The sequence below is a fragment of the Anomalospiza imberbis genome, chromosome 37 (assembly GCF_031753505.1).
Source record: "Anomalospiza imberbis isolate Cuckoo-Finch-1a 21T00152 chromosome 37, ASM3175350v1, whole genome shotgun sequence".
NCBI classification, from domain to species: Eukaryota; Metazoa; Chordata; class Aves; order Passeriformes; family Viduidae; genus Anomalospiza; species Anomalospiza imberbis.
In genome coordinates, this window is record NC_089717.1 from 768,452 (window position 1) to 792,115 (window position 23,664).

Genomic DNA, 23,664 nt, shown 5'->3' on the forward strand with positions numbered 1-23,664 from the left:
CTGGGATCAACCCCACGGCCCAAGGGGGCCCCAGCACCCAGGGGACGGGTTCGGCCACAAGCACCTGGCAGAGGCATTGCCCTCCTGGGCAGGGGAGAGCCCACCCAAACAGCCCCTGGGAAGGAGTCAGGGCTCCAGCTGCAGGGCACAGGGACACTGCAAGCAGAGACAGCAGCACCCTCAGGAGGAGCAAGCCCACCCCTGGATGGACATGGATTGTCAGGGCTGTCACAGCTCCCATCCCACCGGGGACCCACCACACTGGAGCCCTGGAGAACATTCAGGCTGGGTCTGCATCGAGAGGAGGCCTCTCCTGATGGATACAGGGGCCTCTCCATCCATTCTGAATCTTAGACCTAATTTGGGAATATTGTAAAGGAATGTTTTAATTATTAGGGAATAAATGGGAAAGCTGAGCTGGTATGATTTGTCCAATCACTATTAAGAGCTGTGGGGGATAGGTTTGAAATAAATTAATTTCTTTTTCTTCCTAGTAATATTGATGCCTCAGCTGTGGCTCTTCCAGTCTCAGTAAAGAAACTGGAATTGTAGGTGAATGTTAAACAGGGCCATGCCAAAGGAATTCTTGGGCCAAAATGTTGAACCCAGTGGCCAGAGTGGCCTCATTGTCTGCAGAATTGTGCAGACACAGCTTTAAGGGGAACCCAGGCCCAAAACCTGATGACAACAGGATCTCCAGCTGTTCCAGTCTGCCATCAAGTTAAAGCTTTGATAACCAAAAGAGCCTCTAAATGGATGAGCAGTGCTCAGTTATTACAGTATGAAACTTGTTCAGTGGCACAGGAGGATTTAGAACTGAAGGCAGGGGAAGGGTTTAACCCAGCCTCCTGTTTGAACAGCCCACAGAGGGGCTGGGAAGAAACCCAGGACTGCATTCAAGTGACAGAGCTCCAGACACAGCCTGGGAGAGATTGATGAGACATTCCCTGGCCTGAGGGAGAAAATGTGCTCCTGGATGGCTCTTCAAGGGCAGCAGAAGGGAAAAGAGCTACAAGACACGCTGTTATTAAGGAAGGGAATCAGACAAAGCCCAGGTTACCGCCCCATGGTCAGCTCAACCGGCACAGCTGTGTGTGCTTGTAAGAGCCTGGCACTGAAATGCCCTGAGCAGGAAGGCTTCAATATCTTCTGCTGACACCATGCCACCGAACAGGGGGGCAAAAGCAATTCTGATTGCTCAGCAACCACTAGATCACTTATACAGGTATTTCTAAAAGAAATAATTCCAAGAAAAGGGATTGTGGAAGCAAAAGACTCAGACAGCAGAACTCATTTTACAGGAAAGATCCTCCAGGGGGTTATGGCAGCTTTAGGAATACAATGGGACCTCCATAACCCCTACACCCCCAGAGCTCAGGCTGGGTACAAAGAATGAATGGGGAAAGAAAGAAACACCTTTGGAAGCTGGGGATAGAAACCAAGATGCCATGAGTACGGCTTTTGCCATTGGCTTTGGCAAGAGCAAGGGCCAGACCCAGGGCAGATATTCAATTCTCTCCCTTGCAATTGATCTTGGGAATTCCTTACCCTGTTAATTCTCCACCCAGTGCAGGGTGGGGATAAGGGATGGACATTTAAAGCAGTCTGTGGCCAGAGTCCTGTCTCTTGTGAAATCTCTCCCACAGGAAGCTGGGCTGGCACAGAGCCTGCCTTGGCACTTTGCTGTTCCCAACATCCAAGCAGGACATCGGGCCCTGCCTAAGGAGGCCAAAGCAGCACCACTGGTGGCCAAGTGGCGTGGCCCATGCCAAGTGTCCCTGAGGCCAGAAACAGCCGCCAGCACAGCTGAGCACGGGGGGACCCCTCAGCCTGGGCTCCAGGGCTCTGAAGCCCCGGAGATTTGCACTTCCCGCCTGCAGCAGGAGCATGGGAGGCCCCCACGGAGCCTGCACTGAAGGCAGCGCAGCAGCAGCCAGGGCTCCACAGCGGGGCAAGCCCCTGGGCCTGCCCACACATCCTCTGCTCAAATCCTCTGCCTGGGCACCCTCCTTTGGCATCTCCAGCCACCGGGGCCAATCCTTGCTGCCACTGCTGCAGCTTCAGTGCTTTCTGGGCCTGCACTGCCACAGCTGCTGGCGAAGACAACGGCACAATTCCACTCTGGGTCTCAGCCACACTCACACACTGCGCTGCCTGGGATTGCACTGATGGAAAATACACCAGGTCATAGACTTGAACATTTCTAACATTTTATTTCTCTACTCAGCCTTGGTTTGCCTTGGCCTCGGGGAAAGAAATGGTAAAGGTTTTTTTAAGGGATGTTCCACCACTCAGTGGAGATGAGTTTAACATCTCAACACTCTGGGAATGGCCCAAAAGATTCCCACAAAGATAACGCCCAGCAGCAAACAGCAACCAACACCTACCCCAGACACTGCCCCCGGCAGAGCTGGAGACACCTGCTCTGGAAAAGGCTGAGAAGGAAATCCAGCAGTTCCGACCTGATGAACAGCAGAAGCCAAGAAATCCGGGTCCAATAAAAACCCAAATACTAAAAACTGCACAACTTGAAACTGCAGAACATTAAACCAATGGATTTAGATTGGTTCAGACTGTATCAAGTTTGGGAACGATCCAGTCAAACCCACGTGCCATGGAACGATTTTCTCTGCACACCCGGGCTATGTGGGGATGGAATGATTTCTGTAGCACATCCTGGCCAGAATCAAGGAATGCCTTGACTCCTACACTAAACATATTGGTGGAGTTTTCCTTTCTCCTGCACTTTCAGTGCAAAGTTTATAGCAGTGGAGTATTTTTTGTAATAATCCTACTTCTATATTGCCGGTTAGGTTTGGGCCAGGGATGTGAGAATGAGTTTTTACTCCGAGGAGAAGTAGAAAAAACTCAATTGCCCTGGGATTTTTTGTGTATGTCTGTGTGAGAGATACCAAAATTTTGGTCTGGGTTTTGCAACGTTCACCTTTAGGCTGCATTTTGCAAAACGAGAAGAGATTTAAAGGTGACCCTTTCACTCATAAACAGTAAATAGACGATTTGAAGGAAAAAATAAAAAAAGCAGCAGGTATTGGGGGGGGGCACATGTGAGACTGCTGGAAGCTGCTCTGGAAGAGAAGCTGCATTCCAGGCAGCCAGCAGAGGAGCTTTAGAAATGCAAATTAACACTGCTGGGGCAAAGTGGGGACAATGGACCTGGCTCTTCTTGCCTGGGGCAGGAATTGGGCTGATTCCCTCTGCCCCTCACCCCAAGCTCTGCCTGCCTGCACAGATGGAATCTGCACAGCTGAAGGCAGAGCCCATGGTGAGGATCTCTGACTCTGCAACAGAAATGGGTGAAGCTGCAAAGGGAAACAGCAAATGGAGAATGCTGTGAAAACCTCACTAAAATAAGGGGGGATCATCCCTGTGCCCACTCCAACATGTGCTGGCACTGTCTATTCCAGAGAGAGTTTCTTATTATAAACAGAATGTATGCATAACCATGAGGTATGTATGAATATGCAACAGTGAATGGATCTTAAGAGTTATTCCTTTGTTCGCAAAACATGTTGTCCTAGCTTAAGTGCCCGAGAGCATCCAGATGTCCGTAATTCTTTGTTTTTTATTCTCTTGTAATTGTCCTAACTCTAAATTTTTATTACTCTAATTGTATTACTATTTTTATAACCACTTTATTTTTACCAAACTTTTAGAAATTGTAAAAACAAGTGTGAAAAATGCATGTCTTATGATTGGCTTTTCGCAAATATTAAATTGAATACTATATGTATCATGTTATATTGATTAGAAGTGCTGTATTAACATTTTAATAGTATGGTATATGTAGTTTTGTAGTCAAAATATAGCCTATGTATGTGGGGTTTTTTTTACTAGCTCAAGCAAGAGATGAGATAATGAAGAAACTCTTCACACAGAGATGACAATGAAGGGGGCCCATAAAGAATTACGGCCTCCTTATCGGAAAAGACAAACATTCTTCCACCTTCTCTCCGTCTTTATGGAACCACCAGGATTAAAGGGAAGAAGTTGACAAAAACCAGAAAATTTCTTAATTTGCAAGGAATTTATGCATCATGTATGAGATGTATGAATATGCAACAGGCTACTGCTTTTAAAGGTTATTCCTTTGTTCACAAGGCATGCTTATTGGGCTTAAGTGCCCGAGAGCATCCGGACGTCCGTAATTCTTTGCTTTTTATTGTCCTGTAATTACACGAACTCTAAATTTTTATTACTCTAATTGTATTACTATTTTTATAACCATTTCATTATCATTAAACTTTTAAAAGTTGTAAAAACAAGTGACTGGCGTTTTTCCCGCTGCAGCACTTGGAGGGGGGCTGTGCCCCAGGGGATGGACTCCGGTCGGAGAAGTTCCTGGAGAAGTCTCCGGTGGGAGAGAGCGCAGGCTGCAGCAGGGGAACGACTCCTGTCCCTGGGCAGAGGGAGAAGCCACGGGGGATGAACTGAGCACGGCCCCATTCCCTGTCTCCTGCACTGCCGGGGGAGGAGGTGCAGCTGGAAGGAGGGAGGCGTGGAGAAAGCTGCATTCAAGGCTCTTCACTGACTTCTCATTGTCCTGCTCGGAGCTTTTGGAGTTTTGTGCCAGAAATCTCTCCCCTCCCCCACTCCCCCACAGGGCTTTGGGGCGGTTTTCCCTTTTTGGGGGAAATCAAAGCGATGCACGGATGCTCCGAATTAGGGGGCAGGAGAAGTGGGGCTGCTGGGCTTCCCGCAGAGCCGGAGCCAGCGAAGGCGAAGGCGCAGGGCCGGGAAAGCCGTGTCGGGAGGTGCGGAGCAGTTTGTCGGTGCTGCAGATGGATGCCGGCCCGGGCCCGGGCCCGTTCCAGGGCTGTTCCTCATCTCCGGCTTTGCCCTCCCACAGCCCGGGGGGCCCTGAGAGCGCGGGGCGAGGCTGTGCCGTGTGCAGAGCCCGCCCCTCGCTGCCATTGGCCGCTGCTGCCGTCAGTCGCGGTTCTGGCGCGCTGATTGGTGAGAGCGGGGCGAAGCACGGCCCCGCTGGCGGCCTGAGGGCGGCCCTGGCTCGGCAGCGGCGCCATTGGCGGAGCGTCTGTGCGGGCCCGGGAGCGGCGGCAGCGGCCGGAGCGCGGGGAGGCGGCATTGGCGGAGCTCGGAGGCGGCCCCGGCGCAGGTGGGAGCCGCGCCGGGTTCTGCGGGGGCTCGGGGCTCGCTGCGGGCGGAGGGGGCGGCAGGGGGCTCCGGCGGCTTGGCGGTGCCGTGTCCGGCCCGTGCCGGCCCTGGGCTGAGGGCGCTGCGGGAGCGGCTGCCCGCGGTCTCCTTCCCGCCGCTGCCTGGGCAGGAGCCGCTGCCGGAGCAGCGCTGGCTCGTCCCGGTTGCTGTGGCTGGGACAGAGGTGGCTGCCCCGTGGCCGGGACCGTGCGGGGAAATTCCCGTCGCCGGAGGTTTCTGTGGCCAGAGGAGACCGAGGAGTCCTGTCAAAGTGACTCGATTGCTGAGCAGAGGGAGAGGCCGTGGGGCATTTGCCATGCGCTCTCTGCCCTTGTTGAAGCACGCTGCCTCCTTTGGATGCTCATTTTCCCGGCCGCATCTCCCTCTGCCTTTGCCCACTGGCTGAGGGACTTGGAAGGTTCAGACTTCCCGATCCGCCTGCTGCCTGTCCTCGTTCATATGCACCCCTCCTTGTGGATGACAGCCGATATTCATGGCTCTGTTTGGTCTTTGTTCTTCGGGAAGTTGAGGAGTTTAGCGGGACTTTGAGCAGCTGTCCGGGTCCATTTGTAACATTTATTGGAACTGATGGTTTCTCCGTTACTTCCTCATCTCCAAGTCGCTGGCCCTATCTCCAGGCAGATTCACTCATTGACTCTGTTTTGTTCTTCCCGGGTCCTCTTTGGTTTTGGGATTATTCTCGGTGTCCTCATTCCCTGTCCTTTTGTAGCCGTTTCTGGATCAGGAGGCCTGGCTGCCACCTGCATCCCCTGGCTCAGCTGCTGGATGAGCTGCACTCCCAAGGTGTGGAGCATGGTAAAAAGATGAGAGTTGCTGTAGCACAGAAGAGGAGAAGCAGCATTCGTTTAACCCATGGTGTGCCAGGGAGCCACGAAACCGTGTCCCAATCCCATCCTTTCCATGTTTGGACCAATACAGAAACTGCTCTCCAATTTCCTTTGTTATCTTTTTTCACCGCTTTTCCTTTGTCATCTCTTTGCCAACAGCAGTTGGAGTCATTTAGTTTTCCACAAACTCCTCCTTTTTCTGCTAACAGATAATGTGATCCCATCCCATGGTGAAATGTTGTGTTCCTCATTTCAGTGGATGGGTCGGCAGGAAGGTCAGGAGCTGGAGGTGTCTGGTTGGTTCTTATTTCGAGGACAGCTTGTAATCTAATGATGGCATTGAAATGATAAATGGGTTCTGTGTCTCCTGATATGAATTGGTTCAGGTTCCCAGGGGCTGGTCCGTGGTGTTTTAGGATTTGTTCTGGTGGCCCTTCATCTTTTCCCCATTTTTGGGCGCTCCCTCCAGCCGGGGCTGCATCAGTTGACTGCTTTTGTCTAATTACATCATGAAATACTTGAATTCCAACTGATTTCCCTGAACTTGTTATAGCAAAAACCCCAGTGCTCTGATACTCCCTGTATAGCATAGACAGTGCCAGCACATGTTGGAGTGGGCACAGGGATGATCCCCCCTTATTTTAGTGAGGTTTTCACAGCATTCTCCATTTGCTGTTTCCCTTTGCAGCTTCACCCATTTCTGTTGCAGAGTCAGAGATCCTCACCATGGGCTCTGCCTTCAGCTGTGCAGATTCCATCTGTGCAGGCAGGCAGAGCTTGGGGTGAGGGGCAGAGGGAATCAGCCCAATTCCTGCCCCAGGCAAGTAGAGGCAGGTCCATTGTCCCCACTTTGCCCCAGCAGTGTTAATTTGCATTTCTAAAGCTCCTCTGCTGGCTGCCTGGAATGCAGCTTCTCTTCCAGAGCAGCCTCCAGCAGCCTCATGTGTGCCCCCCCCCCCACAACCTGCTGCTTTATTTATTTTTTCCTTCAAATCGTCTATTTACTGTTTATGAGTGAAAGGGTCACCTTTAAATCTCTTCTAGTTTTGCAAAATGCAGCCTAAAAGTGAACGCCAAAATACCCAGACCAAAATTTTGGTATCTCTCACACAAACATACACAAAAAAAATCCCAAGGCAATTAAGTTTTTTCTACTTCTCCTCGGAGTAGAAACTCATTCTCACATCCCTGGCTGAAACCTAACTGGCAATATAGAAGTAGGATAATTACAAAAAATACTCTTCTGCTATAAACTTTGCACTGAAAGTGCAGAAGAAAGGAAAACTCCACCAATATGTTTAGTGTTAGAGTCAAGGCATTCCTTGATTCTGGCCAGGATCTGCAACAGAAATCATTCCATCCCCACATAGCCCGGGTGTACAGAGAAAATCGTTCCATGACACGTGGGTTTAACTGGATTTTTTCCCAAACTTGATACAGTCTGAACCAATCTAAATCCATTGGTTTAATGTTCTGTAGTTTCAAGTTGTGCAGTTTTTAGTATTTGGGTTTTTATTGGACCCGGATTTCTTGGCTTCTGCTGTTCATCAGGTCGGAACTGCTGGATTTCCTTCTCAGCCTTTTCCAGAGCAGGTGTCTCCAGCTCTGCTGGGGGCAGTGTCTGGGGTAGGTGTTGGTTGCTGTTTGCTGCTGGGCGTTATCTTTGTGGGAATCTTTTGGGCCATTCCCAGAGTGTTGAGATGTTAAACTCATCTCCACTGAGTGGTGGAACATCCCTTAAAAAAACCTTTACCATTTCTATCCCCGAGGCCAAGGCAGACCAAGGCTGAGTAGAGAAATAAAATGTTAAAAATGTTAAAGTCTGTGACCTGGTGTATTTTCCATCAGTGCAATCCCAGGCAGCGCAGTGTGTGAGTGTGGCTGAGACCCAGAGTGGAATTGTGCCGTTGTCTTCGGCAGCAGCTGTGGCAGTGCAGGCCCAGAAAGCACTGAAGCTGCAGCAGTGGCAGCAAGGATTGGCCCCGGTGGCTGGAGATGCCCAAGGAGGGTGCCCAGGCAGAGGATTTGAGCAGAGGATGTGTGGGCAGGCCCAGGGGCTTGCCCCGCTGTGGAGCCCTGGCTGCTGCTGCGCTGCCTTCAGTGCAGGCTCCGTGGGGGCCTCCCATGCTCCTGCTGCAGGCGGGAAGTGCAAATCTCCGGGGCTTCAGAGCCCTGGAGCCCAGGCTGAGGGGTCCCCCCGTGCTCAGCTGTGCTGGGGGCTGTTTCTGGCCTCAGGGACACTTGGCATGGGCCACGCCACTTGGCCACCAGTGGTGCTGCTTTGGCCTCCTTAGGCAGGGCCCGATGTCCTGCTTGGATGTTGGGAACAGCAAAGTGCCAAGGCAGGCTCTGTGCCAGCCCAGCTTCCTGTGGGAGAGATTTCACAAGAGACAGGACTCTGGCCACAGACTGCTTTAAATGTCCATCCCTTATCCCCACCCTGCACTGGGTGGAGAATTACCAGGGTAAGGAATTCCCAAGATCAATTGCAAGGGAGAGAATTGAATATCTGCCCTGGGTCTGGCTCTTCTTCTTGCCAAAGCCAACGGCAAAAGCCGTACCCATGGCATCTTGGTTTACAGCCCTGACTCCTTCCCAGGGGCTGTTTGGGTGGGCTCTCCCCTGCCCAGGAGGGCAATGCCTCTGCCAGGTGCTTGTGGCTGACCCCGTCCCCTGGGTGCTGGGGCCCCCTTGGGCCCTGGGGTTGATCCCTGAGGGGCTGTAGGAACTGTGCCATGGCCTTTGCCTTCAGCTTGGCCTTTTGCTCATCCCTTCTTGCATTCAGCTGCTGTGCCTTTGTGCCCAAGTGCTCCAGGGCCTTCTTCTGCCACTCCTGCAGCCGCGCTCACTGCCTGTGGGTGCTCATCCTCTGAGAGCTGCTGAGCTTTGTGCAAAATCTTTCCTTTCTCCAGCGACCCAAAGCAAATGCTTAATAGAAAATCCTGATCCTTCCATGTACAATCTGCATTTCCCAGATGTTGCTTTATTTTCCTTCTTGTGCTCAGGGTGCCCTCCCCAGCCCGTATCGTATCCCAGAGCCGGTCCCTGTCCTGCCGCAGTGTCCAAAGGCGGCCCCCCCGGCGGGCAGGGCCGGCAGCTCCACGGGGCCGGGCAGCGGCCGGGGCGTCCCGCAGGCTCCTGGGGGCCGGGGGCCACTGCCGGCCCTGCCCGGGGCTGGTGGGGTCAGGCAGCGCCCGGCGCTGAGCCCCGGCTGCCCCACAGCCCCGGCCCGGCCCCGCAGCTCCCCACTGGCCCCCAGCCCGTGCTCCCGGTCCCGCACCTCTGCGCCCGGTGCTGCCGCTGCCCACCACAGAGAAACCCCCTGGCATCCTGACCTCCTTCTTTTCCTCTCCGGGAAACCCGGGATGGAAAGGATCTGGATCAGCTGGCAAATTCTGATCATAGAACAGTGCTGAAATACATCCCAGTCCTCTGTATTTTTCTCTTCCTTCTCTTCTCCATCATCCTTTTTCTCACCACATAGATTCCTCCTGCTGCTTCTTGCCTTCACCATATTGCTGCACACTGCCCTTCACCCGATCCCTTCCCAGCACACCAACACCATCCATCCCCTGTTGTCCAAATCCCTTCTCCACTTCCCTTATTGCTCCCCTGGCTGTCCATGTCCTTAATTACCTCTGGGGGAATGTGCAAACTACCTCAACATTCTCCCAAGGGACCCTTCAGAGACATTTTGGGATCATCATCCCTTTGGCCAGGACCCCTCCCTGGCTTTCCCTTTTCTCCCCTCCCTGGGTGCCCTGCCATGTTCACTCCCCGAAGATCCCAGTGCACTCACTGCTGAGATTTTCAGTGCTCTCTCCCTGCTGACTCTTCACAGACCCCCCTGATGTGTCCCTCGTCTGTCTCCTGGTCACTCCCGTGTCCCCAGTCGATCCCAGGTGCCGCCGCCAGCCAAGGGAGCCGATCACCCAAAGTGGGTGAGGCACCTTCAGCTGCACTCCCTGCCCGCCGCCCCGGACGGTGGAAGGAATTCCGGATGAGCCCCAGGGTGTGTGGGAAAATTGACATCAGCAGAGGTTTCTGTCCACAAAGCAGACAGAGGAGTCCTGTAAAAGTAATTTCATTCCTAGAAATGGGAGAGGCCATGGGACATTCCCCATGGGATCTCTGCAGTTGTTGGAGCACACAGCCTCCTTTTCATCCCAATTCTCCTGGCCACATCTCCCTCTCCCTTTCCCCACTGGCTGAAGTACTTGAGAGGTGCAGACTTCCCAATCCACCTAGTACATACTCCCTTCATATGCACCCCACTATTGTATAGCAGGCGATATTCACGGCTTTGTTAAGTGTATGTTGTTCTTCGGGAAGTTCATGAATTGAGCAGGACCTTGGCTGAGCAGCAGTCTGTGTCATCAATTGATAACATTTCCTGAAACCGATGGCTTCTCCTGTCACTTCCTTATTCACAGGTGCCTGTCCCTGTCTCGGAGCAGATTCACAGCATCTGTTTGTGAAGACACTTTCCTCTTGTTCCTTTCATGGGGGTCCCCCGTTTGCGGGACATCCCCCCTGGAGCAGGGTGTCCCCTCTTTGCTGCAGCCCCAGCCCTCAGGCAGAGCTCAGCCAATCAGAGCGCACGGCGCTGATGACTCACCAGTTGCCAGGCAGACTCGCAGCTCCCAGCGTTCCCCACCTGGACCCCACCTGCGCCCCCCCCTCGGCCCCATCGCCCCCGCGAGGGGAATTTGGGGAGGTGGGAGTGGGGCAGCGCCAAGGCCGGGCCCCCCCGCGCTGTCCTGGCGGGAGCGGCTGCAGTGGGGACCGAGTGCGGGCGGAAGCGGCCGAGAGCCCAGCGCTGCCCCAGCCCGACCTGCCCCAGCTCCATCCCTGCCCCTGCGCTGGGATGCTGTGGGTCTGGGGGGAAGAGGGAGCCGGCAGTGGGTGCTGGGCCTGGGGGCAGGAGGAGAAGGGAAGGAGAAGCAGGGTTGAGGAACAAAATGGTCAAACGATGGACGTGGCAGGAGAAGGTGGGATTGTGCAGGAGAAGGAGGAATAGCAGGAGGAAGAGGAGTGTGAGGAAGAGCAGAGACACAGGAGGAGGAGCAGAAACAGGAAGCAGCACAAGGTTCCACCCCTCCCTGTATCTGCAGCCTCCCCCCAGCCCCAGGAGCGCTGCTCCCCCCACATGCAGCAGGTGACTGTGGAGGGGGATCCAGGATTTTCACGGGGTGAATCTTGGGGTTTCTGAGCTTGCTTGGGCTAAATGTTGGTGCTTTGGTTTTATGTGGCAGCTGAATCTTTATCTTTTGGAGGAAATTATGGTTTTTGCTGAATTGTGAGGTTTGGGGTGTTTTTTATCTGTCTCTTGAAGTTTGCAGGATTTCTGGGGTGAATCTTGGTGCTTTGGAGGTTCTCACAGACACAAGATTCCTATTGACTTCCTGCGATGAAGTGGGGCAAGGAGGAACCTCCAGTCCAAGGTGCTCTCCTTTTGTTTTTTCCCCAAACCAGGATTTTTCATTCCAGGTTGTGGCTGGATGGAGGAGGAGGAAAAGCCCCGGAGATCCTGCAGGAAGAGGGGCTGCAAAACCAGCCCAGGGAGCTGTGGGGAGGAAAGAGCCCCCCTGAGCCAGGAAGGCGGCCAGAGATCCAGCTGGAGCTCGGAGCTGGTGGAGAAGCCTCATGGCAGGGAAAAGCCCCACAAGTGCTTGGAATGTGGGCAGGGATTCAGCTTCCGCTCCTCTCTGATCGAGCACCAGAGGATCCACACTGGGGAACGGCCTTACGAGTGTGGGGAGTGTGGGAAGGGATTCAGCCGGAGCTCCACCCTGATCGAGCACGTGAGGATCCACACTGGGGATCGGCCCTACGAGTGTGTGGAGTGTGGAAAGGGTTTCAGGAACAGCTCTGGCCTGACCCGGCACCAGGTTATCCACACTGGGGAGAGGCCCTACGAGTGTTCCCAGTGTGGGAAGAGGTTTCAGACCAGCTCCACTCTCCTCACACATGAGCGGATTCACACAGAGGAGAGGCCCTTCCGTTGCCCCGACTGCAGGAAGGGCTTCAAGCAAAACTGCCACCTCACCATGCACCGGCGCATCCACACCGGGGAGAGGCCCTACGAGTGTGGGGAGTGTGGGAAGAGCTTCACGCACAGCTCCCACGTGATCCGCCACCAGGTGATCCACACTGGGGAACGGCCCTACAAGTGTGGGGAGTGTGGGAAGGGTTGCAGAGACAGCTCAGACCTGATCCAGCACCAGGTGATCCACACTGGGGAACGGCCCTACACCTGCTTGGAATGTGGGAAGAGCTTTGGTTGGAGCTCCGAACTGAGAAGACACCAGCGCATCCACACTGGGGAGAGGCCCTACGAGTGTGGGGAGTGTGGGAAGAGCTTCTCCAGGAGCTCAAACTTGACCCAACACCAACGGACGCAACACTAAGGAAGCCCTGCGAGTGCCTTGAGTGAGGGAAGAGCTTGGAGTGAGGGAAGAGAGTGAGGGAAGAGCTTTGTGGGCTGCCCCACCTCCATCCCCCATGGGAGGATCTGGGCTGGATGATCCCCAGTGACCCCCGTTGGGCAGAGCCCTGGTGCCCCCGAATGGGGAATAAAACAGAGAGGAAAACAATGGAGCTGATAAAGGGGCCGATATCTGAGGCCTGACTGAGCAGAAACTGTGGGAGACACAGACACAGTTTAAGTCTCCCTGGGCAAGAAGTGACCAAGCAACCTGTTGTGAGACTTTGTGATAAGATAATGTTCCCAGGTGCCGTGATGTCATGAAGAATGTGTAACCAATGGGAAATTGTTAGCAAACATCGAGCCCTATCTGAGCACCACACAAGTAAAACCCTGTATAAACCCCTGGTACCCTCAATGAAATTGGCTTCTGGTCTAAACTCGGCTGTCCCCGTCTCTCCATCGTGGATAAGCCCTGTTGTGGGTGATCCCCGTTGGGTGGGGGGAAGGTGTTGGAGGGATTTCTTTCCCTTCTGCTTGTGCTGCTGTGTTTGGTTGGTAATAAATTCCCTCCGTGTGCCCAGGCTGGGTCTGTTGTCCCCGTGCCGGTGCTCGGGGCGGGATCTCTGCCGTTGCTTCTCTCCAGTCCCGGGCCTCTCCTCAGCCAATGAGAGAACGCGATGGACAAGAGTCAGCCAATCAGAGCGAGCGGGGCTGATGACTCACCAGTTGCCGGGCAGACCCGCAGCACCCAGTGTTTAACTGGGAAGCTTTACTGGGAAGACTGGGAGCAGGCGGGCGGGGGCAGAGTGACAACAGGGCTGGGGGGACACACGACCCCCCCAAAATCAGCACGGGGACAGAGCGGGGGGTCCCTGCTGCACCTGAGGCCACGGGGAGCGGCTGCAGCAACTGGCGACTCAGGAGCTCTGTGTGCAGAGAAAAGGGGGTGACACCGGGCTGGTGGCCCCGGGGAAGGAGCACACACGCTCTGGGGGAGGGGGAACACGACCTCTGGGACCCCCCTGACCTTCTTGAGCAGGTAGAAGCCGAGCCCCAGCGCCAGGAAGAAGAAGCCCTACTCCGAGTCCCCGATCCCCGACAGCATCTTGCTACGGGCGACGTCCGGCGGCATCTCTGGGGGATCTGCAGGGGTCAGGACTCCCCAAAACCTCTCAGAGACATCCCAAGCCCCTCCAAGCACCCTCCCAGTCCCCCCTCCCTGATTTATTAAAGAAATATGGATATTGATCTAGCACCGATATCCACCTGTGACGGACAAAAACTCTCTAACAGTTTAAAGTTAGAAAGTGTATGTTTATTACGACGCCGGGCGGCATGCGGGATAGCTCCCAAATACACACCGCGCCCCTCAGGTGATTTCAGAGTCCTTTTATCCATACAAGTATTGAATACCCAAAATACAAATGCATATTCATCATTTTGGTACATCCCATTCCTTACGTCGTATGCTAATCAGTTCAAAAGCTATTAAGCATGCGTAGTTTGTTCCTTGAAATGGGTCGGTGGTCCCTTTCATCGGGAGGGGTCCCAAAATGAGGAAGTAAATGTAGTCTTCCTCATTCTGACCTTTCTACCTTTTCAATGCAAATGTGACACATGAACCCTTGGTAGAACTCCCATTTCTTATCTGTAGTTGGTTTCGGAACAGAAGAGGCCCACAATTGTCTTATGTTCCTAAAAGCTATTTGTCAGTTTTTATATTTCTCATTACAAACCCAGCTAACTAAACATTGTGTTGACAAGCAATCAATTATTAGTTCACTACTAACTCTTAACTTCATCAAGCAATGCCTACCCATTTATTTTAATTAATTCCAATAAAGCTTATTTCTAACTAAAATCTTAGCTCTTCTAAAATCTCTAAATTTCTTAAAGTTTATGTTTCATTCCCCACTTTTTCTTTGGGATGAGTAAATTCTTTTACTCAATATGCAGATTCTTCTTCATCTGCCCAAGACATGTGTCTAGTGTCTCTCAAGACTAAGCCATATGCTTTTGATAGCGAAGTTAGGGCCGTCATTCGTCGTATCATCTTCCAATTTCAAACAAGTATCACAATAGACAAAATCAAGCTTATACTAACTAAAATAAGCAACACAATGATAGCATGAATTAAAGCATTAAGTATGCCGGTTGCTGTTGGTGACCATCCAAAAAGCACATCCCACCAATGATGAGACAAGTGTTCCTCAAATCGTTTAAAAACTCCTTTGATGGTTTCTGTGTCATGGTGTATAGTGATTAAAGTCTTTTTCCCTGCGTCTCTAACCCCTTCCAAAATTTCTCTTAGTTCTTGATGTTTTAACAACTGAGCAACTAAAGTCAGGCACAGGCACTATTTCTTGTACAGTAACTAAATTGGCTTTTATATACTGGTGTGATACTACAGGTGCCTGATAGGAGAAGTCACATCCCTCAATTTTGACAAAGTTACAGACACATAAATTAAACTGAGTCTCATTCATGCTTAGATTGTCTGGCATTATGGTGGGACATGCTGTCCTGCGACAGACACAACCTCGTCCTATATATACAAGCAAAGTTGTTTGATTGCCTGAATGCGTTTCAAAGTGACAGATGCTTTGGTCCGTATCCACACATGTGTCTGTATTACTTTCTAATGTCCCCTCACATATGTACCCCAGTTGTTTCCTCATGGAACAGGGCTCTAGGTTGATGGTTTGCCACTTTCCTCCAATTTCAAGATCATACCCTCTTATTGCGCATCCCTCTAGTTTTAGTGTAAACTCAGGACATTTACTCAAACATTTGTCACAGCATTCAGGGCTAATCCGAATGAGTTTCATGGGCGGATGATAAGCCTCATGGAACCCATCTTGCACAAATGCATAGTTACATCCCCAGACATCTCTCCCTTCCCACAAACGTGCATTTGTGACCTTTAGAATCTCATTTAGGGCCCTACAAGAGTGGGGATCGTAGGCCCTTCCTTGGCACTGGTATATTCCAGTTACGCTGTACTTGCGTGGTATTGTACTGGCTCCTGTTATAATTATGGCAGTGGCTATAATAGTTACGACCTTCTCCATTATGTCCATGATTTCTATAAGTCCATTTACTCGTTGTTCCGGGTGAGCCTCAGCTTCAGTTCGTTGTCACCTGGTGTCACTTTCCAGACTCCCTCAGGGGCTTTCTTCACTCGGGAGTGATGGATCCAGGCCTTCTGTTCTTTGATCTTGATTGCAGTAAAGGTAGTGAGGAGCACCTGGAAAGGTCCTTCCCACTGTGGTTCCAGGGTTTTTTCTGCAAAAGGCTTAACATATACATAATCCCCAGGTTGCACATCGTGTACAGGTTCATCTAGTTCTCTGTTTTGAGCTCCAGCCACATATTTTTCAACTTCCCTCAGTTGTTTATTCAGGGCTTCCATATACTTATGTAGGGTTTCCTCCCCTACTTGTGTCGGTGTGGTTCCTTCTTGAACCGCACATGGTCTCCCATATCATATTTCAAAGGGGCTCAATTTTTCTTTTGTCCTTGGTTTTGTCCGAATTCGCAATAATGCTAATGGGAGAGCCTGGGGCCAAGGTAGGTTTGCCTCTTGTCCCAGTCTCACAATTTGTTGTTTGATCAAATGATTCATCTTTTCTACTTGGCCACTCGACTGGGGATGATATGGGGTATGCAGCTCCCAGTCTATCCCCAGGTGGTGGCTAACCTGTTGCACAATTTTGGAAATAAAATGTGGCCCTCTATCTGAGGATATGGTGGCTGGAACTCCGAACCTTGGTATTATTTCTTGCAACAGTGCTTTGGTTACCTCTCGTGCTTTGGCTGTCCTAGTAGGAAAAGCTTCTGGCCAACCTGAAAAGGTATCAGTCAGTACCAGGAGGTGACAATATCCCCCCTTCCTGGGTAATTCTGTGAAATCGATTTGCCACTGCTGCCCAGCTCCGCAGCCTTTCCCAATTTGTCCAACTTTAGGCTTTGGGATGTTTTTAGGATTAGTTCGGAGGCAAAGGCTACACTGACGAGTTACCTGTATTACTGTGCCCTGTAGTTTCCTAGCTATAATTTTTCCTTTCAGATGGTTATACAGGGCGTCTACTCCCCAATGTGTTTTTTCATGTTCCTTTTGCACTAATGACCACAACAAATAGGAAGGCACTACAAGTCTCCCTTCTTCTGTTACAGCCCATCCTTCTTCATTATAATTTGCTTTTTCTGCCTTAATAAGTTTCTTATCCTTTCTATTATACACTGGCTTACCTTCAATAGAGATCTTTCCATCTGGGATCAATGTTGCCTCCACTGTTTCCTCAAATACCTCACCTTTGGCTGCGTCTTTTGCCTCTCTGTCCGCCAGCATGTTCCCTTCTTCCAATTCAGAGCTCACTTTCTGGTGTGCCTTAATGTGCATGATGGCTACTTTCTCAGGTAGTTGTACTGCATCTAGTAGTCTCAGTATCTCTTGTGCATGTTTAATATTCTTCCCTTGCGAATTCAACAGTCCTCTCTCTCTCCAAATGGCCCCATGTGCATGAACCACCCCAAATGCATACCTTGAGTCTGTATAGATGTTAACCTCTTTTCCTTTTGCCAGCTCTAAGGCTCGAGTTAAGGCGATTTTTTCAGCCTTCTGTGCAGAGGTGTTTGCTGGTAAGGGTTCAGACTCTATTACCTCTCTGCTTGTGGTAACCGCATATCCAGCGTGCCTTTTTCCACTGATGACATAGCTGCTTCCATCAGTAAACCAGGTCTCAGCACCTTCGAGTGGGATGTCTTTCAGATCCGGGCGGCTGGAGTAGATGGCTTCAATGGTCTCCAGACAGTCATGGATCACTGGTTCTCCCATACTCCCGCTGAGAAAGGAAGCTGGATTCACAATGTTAGTTACCACGATTTCAACATCATCTTGTTCTACTAGTATAGCTTGGTACTTCAGAAACCTCTGTGGAGAGAGCCAATGTCCCCCTTTTGCCTCAAGGACTGCAGACGCTGTGTGGGATACTAGCACAGTCATCTTCTGGCCCAGGGTGAATTTGCGAGCTTCCTGGATGTTCACTGCCACTGCTGCAACGGCTCTGAGATATCCTGGCCATCCTTTAGCTGCCGTGTCCAGCTGTTTGGAGAGATAAGCCACTGCTCTCCAGTACGGGCCTAAGTTCTGTGCCAATATTCCCAAGGCAATCCCTTGTTTTTCGTGGGAAAACAGGAAAAATGGTTTACTCACGTCTGGAAGGCCTAAAGCCGGAGCTGACATTGAGGGCCTTCTTTAGCTGGTCGAAGGCTTGAGTTGCTTCTTTTGTCCATTGGAGATCTCTGCTCCCTTCCGTGATCAGGGCATATAAAGGTTTAACAAGTAACCCATAGTTATAAATCCATAGCCTGCACCACCCTGTCATGCCTAAAAAGGTTCTCAGTTCTTTCACTGTCTGAGGTCTCGGGGTCTGGCATATTGCTTCTTTGCGATCCTGGCCCAAGGTCCTTTGTCCAGCACTCGCTTCATAACCCAGGTAAATGGCTGTTTGCCTCACGATCTGGGCTTTCTTCTGGGATACTCGATACCCCTGCAGACCCAAAAAGTTTAGGAGGCTTACCGTCCAGTCCACGCGTGTTTCCTGGGTCTGGGTGGCTATCAGGAGGTCATCCACGTACTGGAGCAACTGCCCTTCTCCTGGTGGAGGTTCCCAAGACTCTAAATCCTTGGCGAGCTGTTCCCCAAATATAGTAGGGGAGTTCTTGTACCCCTGTGGTAATACACACCATGTGAGCTGGCTCCTTCGTCCAGTTTTGGGGTTCTCCCATTCGAATGCAAAAATTTTCTGGCTGGCTTCGTGGAGAGGGAGGCAAAAGAAAGCATCCTTCAAATCTAAAACGGTAAACCAGGTTAGTTCAGGTGTTAAACGAGTTAACAAGGTAGAAGGGTTAGCTACTACTGGACACAAGTCTTCAGTTACTCTGTTAACAGCCCTTAGATCTTTTACTAACCTGTATGACCCATCAGGCTTCTTTACTGGCAAAATGGGAGCATTAAAATCAGATTGACACTCTTTTAACAAACCTATTTGCAAGAAGTTTTCTATGATTGGGCTAATCCCTTCTCTGTCTTCTTTCTTCAGGGGGTATTGTTTAACCCTTACTGGTCGTTCCCCTTCCTTGAGCTTGATTTGGATGGGTAACGCATTCTTTGCCCTCCCTGGTATATTAGAAGCCCATACCCCAGGGAATACCTGATCCATTATTTTCTTGAAGTTTTTCTCTTCTTCACTTAGAGTTTCAATTTCCTTGGTTATTAACATTAGACTTAACAACTCCACGTATTGTTGGTCCTTTACCTCCAAGCTAATTTCTCCATTTTTAAATATTATTTTTGCATCCAGCTGCTCTAGCAGATCCCTGCCCAAAAGTGCAGATGGAGCATTAGGCATATATAAAAATTGGTGAATCCCCCATTGCTTTCCCAACTTATACTTTAATGGTTTGCAAAAATATGCCCTTTCAGATTGACCAGTAGCCCCCTTTACCATAACATAATCATTTGTTAGAGGTATTAGGGCCTTATTCAGCACTGAAAATGTTGCCCCTGTGTCCACTAAAAATTCCACCTTCTTTTCTTTGTTCCCTAGTTTAACTATAACCAAAGGGTCCCCAGGGTAGGGCCCTCCGGTCCTCCTCAGTCCTCCTTTGCATGAGCAACCACCCTTTCTCCCCCCTGATTGCTTTTTCTCTGTTCATCACCCCTTCTTCATTCTGGGCACTGGTTTTTCCAGTGTCCAAATTTCTTGCAAAATGCACATTGATCTTTTCCCAGTCGGGGTGGTCCCTGTCTTGGCGGGTCTTGCTCACGTTTCTCCTTTTCTCCCTCCCTTACTACTGCTACTAATTTCTTCACCCCTTGCTTATATCCTTCCTCCCGATTACTGAAGACTCTCCATGCTTCATCCAATAGAGTCTCCAAGTTTCGGCTATTTGGGCCCCGGATCTTCTGAAGCTTCCGCCTAATATCTCCTGTGGATTGTCCTAAAAATAAATTTATTAGTTGTTGTATTCCTTCATCTGATCCAGGGTCCAGGGTGGTATATCGCCACATCGTGTCCCGTAGGTGATCTAAAAATTCAGAAGGTGTTTGAGAGGGACCTTGTTTAACAGAATATAAGGCTGACCAATTTATGGTTTTAGGAATCGCTCATTCTAGTCCTTTTACTATAAAATCTTGATATCTCTTAAGCTGTGCTAATTCATCGGGTTCATTGGGGTCCCACATCGGATCCTGAAGAGGAAATACATCTTTGATATCCTCTTCTGCTATTGTGCAAGCATCCTCAGCTAAATCCTTGGCTACCTTCAAAACCAACTGCTTCTCTGTTTCTGTTAAGGCATCAAGTAGTAACTGCATGTCTGCCCAATCAGGTGAATGCTGCTTAACCATAAACTTTAATCTTTTAGCAACCCTTATCCGGTCATGCCGGTAACCCTTAGCAGTCTTTTCCCAAGCGTCCAAATCCATTGAGAAAAATGGGACCTTAATTATCCTAGGTTCCCCTTCAAAGGTTATAGCCTCTCTTAAGGGTGCTTGTGTAACTCTTTTAGTTTGCTTTCTGGTTTGTGGGGGTGGGTTCATTCTGGTTTGCCTTCTGGTCCTTGATGCTATCGGACCTTGTGGGGAAGGCTTGGGACTTAATTCAGGTTGATCCCATTCACTATCACTACTAGGCAGTGGTGGATAAAGCCTCGTGGGTTCCCTTGATTTAGGAGTTGGTGGGGAGACCCCTACCTCAATTACTGTTTTTCCCAGGGCAGATGAACCAGAAGATAAGTTAGGGGAGGCCAGAGATGGTGAGGGTTTTGATTTTACTCGTTCCTCTACCCTCCCCTCTTTCCTGGTTCCTAGGGGGTGGTAAAAGTGTCTCCACTGTCTCTTGTTCTAAGATCTCTGTTGGATACACTTTACTTGGGTGCGAGCATCTTTGGTTTATTGAACATGTACTACAACACCGTTTGGGCTTTTCCCTGTTAGCTTTATTATCTTTCTCAAGAGCCAGTACCAGTGGATCAGATGGTGGCCTGATCCCACAGTCCCTTTGCCACTCAGGGTGATTCCGAAGACTGAAAAACATATCAGCATAAGTCACCTCTTGCCACTTCTGTTCACGCCTCAGGAAAAGCATGAACTGTAATAAAGTCTCATAGTCCAGTGTACCATTTACTGGCCATTTCACCCCTCCATTGAGTCTATAGAGTGGCCACCACTGCGTAGAAAATTTGACAAGGTCCCTTTTAGTTTCACTCCCACCATAGCCCACCAGCTCTTTCCAGTGTGTTAAAATGCACCCTAAAGGGCTTCCTCTGGGAATCTCTTTGCTCTCATTTGCCCCCATGTTTAGAATTTTCCTTTTCAAAACGCTTTTTGATCTTATCCCAGTTCTTAAGCTTCACCTGGTATTCCTCTGGTACAAAAATATGCTGGCCACACTCAACCTTAAGAATTTCCACTGGTTTCTTCAAGGCTCCTGAAACCCCGTTTTCCAACAACTCAAATATTTTACTGCTACCAGGGACCTCTTGGCCAGTTGCCAACAAAATTCGTATAACTTTTTGAGTAGCCTCTTGTTCCTTTGTACAACAGAAAGCACAAATTCCAATCTTAGGTATTAACCACCTATACCCCTTTCGGACCCACGAGTCCTGACAGACTGCACACCGAAATACAATCCACGGATTACAGCAGCAATCTTTATTTGGGCAGGGGAATACCCCTGAACCCGGCTCCCGATTCCTGTACCTTTTGCTCCGGGTCATATAGCTGTGCTAACAAACAAAAGGGATAAAACAGCTTGTTAATTAATTTTCTTCTTTTCTCTAAAAGAAAGAGGTTAGCAGTCCTTTTAAAACAGGATTCAGAACAGCAGCTGTTAAAGGAAAACTTGTTATACAAAAGGAAAAGGGGAGAAAACTCTCTTTTATTAAATCAAAAAACCACACAATGTAGTTAAGCACTCCACCCAAGGTGCAGTTTATTCCTCTGTTATGCTTTGCTTCGGGTATATTACTATTAAAATACGTTTAAAACTTGTAAGAAGCTTTTCATACACTGTAGCAGGTGTGCAGCTGAGAGCCAAGCGTCACCAAAAAAGTCTCTCTGCTGCCTCTGCTAGCACTGGTTCTGAGCTCTGTGTCTTCTGCATACAATCACAGCCGCAAACAGCCAGGGTTTTTTTCACAACTCCAAACACATTCAACCAAAAATTTTAACAAAGTCTTGCTAAAAAAATCACACAAACTCCAGCTAAAGCACAACACAAATCCCTCCCCAATAAGTGGGGGTGTAAGCCACCAACAAACACTCACTCGCTAAACTTGGAGTTTTCCAGAGAGTTAAAAAATGTATTCTGAGGTTAAAAAGCCTAGATTCCCTCCGGTTACCCGGGCAACAAATGACTCCTCAATTACCAGAACTATGTCAGGAATAGTTTCGGCTTATCACTCACTCTCTAATTACAAAATAAAACAAATTTAACTCACAAAGCCCTTTTCGCCTAAAAACACATCAAATAAAATTTTACAGTCAAAACTACATGCTGCATAAGCTCATGCACAGCTTAATTCCCCTCTAGCACACAATCTAAGCACAATACAAACACTTTAAGTAAGCCCGCTTTCCCAAACAAAGTGTCAGCGACCCCCCCTGCAAAGCAGGCAGGGATTTCAAAAACCTTTTACAACCTTAAGCTTACAAAACTCCCAAAAACACTTACTACCAGTTAATAACACACACCAAATCGCACGAATTATAATGCTCACAACACGAACTCTCACAATCCACAACAAATACAACACACAAATAGTTTTCCACAACCTAAACACACAAAATCACAAACCCACCAAACAAACACGGATCCGATTACAATACACATACACACAGGGCGCTCGGTCTCCACTACGAGACACGAACTTCTCAAGCTCTGCTGCCACTGTCTCCACTACGAGACACAGCAGACCACCAAATCCCCGGGTCCCCACTACGGGACACAGGTTACCAAACCACTGATGCAAGACGTCTCTTGCGTCCTGTTAACTGCTTATATAATAAGGTACTTTTTCCCCAAATATAAACATACCTTTTGTCGGTAGTTCCAGCAGGTTCTGGTCTTTCCCCAGGTAGTCAGCGAGATCGCAGGATCCCCCTTCCCAGAAATTCCTGGGTGGGCGCCCAGAGGAGTCCTGGACCCCCACTGGCCCCACGGCCAGAGAGAGCAGCAGTCCTGCCGTGGTCGCCAAAATGATTTATTAAAGAAATATGGATATTGATCTAGCACCGATATCCACCTGTGACGGACAAAAACTCTCTAACAGTTTAAAGTTAGAAAGTGTATGTTTATTACGACGCCGGGCGGCATGCGGGATAGCTCCCAAATACACACCGCGCCCCTCAGGTGATTACAGAGTCCTTTTATCCATACAAGTATTGAATACCCAAAATACAAATACATATTCATCATTTTGGTACATCCCATTCCTTACGTCGTATGCTAATCAGTTCAAAAGCAATTAAGCATGCGTAGTTTGTTCCTTGAAATGGGTCGGTGGTCCCTTTCATCGGGAGGGGTCCCAAAATGAGGAAGTAAATGTAGTCTTCCTCATTCTGACCTTTCTACCTTTTCAATGCAAATGTGACACATGAACCCTTGGTAGAACTCCCATTTCTTATCTGTAGTTGGTTTCGGAACAGAAGAGGCCCACAATTGTCTTATGTTCCTAAAAGCTATTTGTCAGTTTTTATATTTCTCATTACAAACCCAGCTAACTAAACATTGTGTTGACAAGCAATCAATTATTAGTTAACTACTAACTCTTAACTTCATCAAGCAATGCCTACCCATTTATTTTAATTAATTCCAATAAAGCTTATTTCTAACTAAAATCTTAGCTCTTCTAAAATCTCTAAATTTCTTAAAGTTTATGTTTCAGTGGGCACTGCTCACTGGATGGCCCCAGAAGTTGTCACCAGTTCTCCTTACGGCCCCAAGGTGGACATCTGGTCCTTTGGCATTGTGACCATCGAGATGGTGGAAGGAGAACCTCCTTACTTCAAGGAAACGAGGGCCATGGTAAGAGGCCAATTCTCCCGTGGTCGCAGAGGCCTGTGAGCACAGGGTGAGCCTGCACTGGGAGCAGCAGCTGGAGGTTTCTGCACATGGGGAAGGGAATTCCCAGAGGACTGGAGTCTCA

At 49.7% G+C, this 23,664-nt stretch overlaps 1 long non-coding RNA gene and 2 pseudogenes across 1 annotated transcript; 1 reads left to right on the forward strand and 2 right to left on the reverse strand.

Annotated features, from left to right (window-relative positions):
* LOC137464123 (zinc finger protein 850-like) overlaps nt 1-23,664 on the forward strand; it is a 466,862-nt pseudogene that overhangs the window by 383,889 nt on the left and 59,309 nt on the right.
* LOC137464134 (zinc finger protein 135-like) overlaps nt 1-23,664 on the reverse strand; it is a 34,335-nt pseudogene that overhangs the window by 4,022 nt on the left and 6,649 nt on the right.
* On the reverse strand, nt 17,644-19,813 carry LOC137464156 (uncharacterized). Its single transcript, XR_010994072.1, has 2 exons — nt 18,654-19,813; nt 17,644-18,304 (listed from the first exon to the last, which is right to left on the reverse strand). It is a non-coding gene; the product is annotated as an uncharacterized lncRNA (long non-coding RNA).